The sequence below is a fragment of the Etheostoma cragini genome, chromosome 19, assembly GCF_013103735.1.
Source record: "Etheostoma cragini isolate CJK2018 chromosome 19, CSU_Ecrag_1.0, whole genome shotgun sequence".
Lineage (NCBI taxonomy): Eukaryota > Metazoa > Chordata > Actinopteri > Perciformes > Percidae > Etheostoma > Etheostoma cragini.
The window spans coordinates 15,140,933-15,141,941 of record NC_048425.1 but is presented as its reverse complement, the minus strand read 5'-3'; the positions used below and the strand labels follow the sequence as shown (position 1 = coordinate 15,141,941).

Below are 1,009 nucleotides of genomic sequence, written 5' to 3'. Positions count from 1 at the left end.
GTTGTAGGTGCGGCAGTTGTAGGTGCAGCAGTTGTAGGTGCAGTCGTTGTTGGTGCGGCAGTTGTTGGTGCCGCAGTTTTGGGTGCTGAAGTTGTAGGTGCGGCTGTTGTGGGTGCAGCTGTTGTTTGTGCGGCAGTTGTAGGTGCAGCAGTTGTAGGTGCAGACGTTGTTGGTGCGGCAGATGTTGGTGCCGCTGTTGTAGGTGCCGCTATTGACGGTGCGGCTGTTGACGGTGCGGCTGTTGACGGTGCAGCTGTTGTCGGTGCAGCAGTTGTAGGTGTAGCTGTTGTCGGTGCGGCTGTTGTTGGTGCGGCAGTTGTGGGTGTGGCAGTTGTAGGTGCGGCAGTTGTAGATGCGGCAGTTGTGGGTGCGGCAGTTGTAGGTGCGGCAGTTGTAGGTGCTTCTGTCGTAGGTGCAGCTGCCGTTGGTGCAACTGTTGTTGGTGCAGTTGTTGTTGGTGCTGCAGTTGTTGGTGCGGCAGTTGTAGGTGCCGCTGTTGTAGGTGCGGCTGTTGACGGTGCAGCTGTTGTCGGTGCGGCAGTTGTAGGTGCAGCTGTCGTTGGTTCAACTGTTGTTGGTGCTGCTGTTGTTGGTGTTGCAGTTGTAGGTGCTGCAGTTGTTGGTGCGGCAGTTGTAGGTGCGACTGTTGTAGGTGCAGCTGTTGACGGTACAGCTGTTGTCGGTGCGGCAGTTGTCGGTGCGGCAGTTGTCGGTGCGGCAGTTGTGGGTGCTGCAGTTGTAGGTGTGGCTGTTGATGGTGCGGCTGTTGTTGGTGCTGCTGTTGTTTGTTCAGCAGTTGTTTGTGCTGGTGTTGTAGCTGCATCTGTTGTATAATAGATTATAATAGAATATATCTGTTCTTCTACACCAAATATTCATGCAGTGTTGGCAATAATTCCACCATAATTTCATGCTAATCCAAAAGTTTTCTGTTATTTATATCAAGACTTTTTAATTTTAATTGCAATCTTTTTAACATTACTCAGCTTACCTATAAGAATCAGGAACA

The 1,009-nt window shown here is 51.2% G+C and overlaps 1 protein-coding gene across 2 annotated transcripts in view; it reads right to left on the bottom strand.

Moving 5' to 3' along the window:
* LOC117934599 overlaps nt 1–1,009 on the bottom strand; it is a 71,142-nt gene that overhangs the window by 3,651 nt on the left and 66,482 nt on the right. The gene's annotated exons all lie outside the window — the stretch shown is intronic.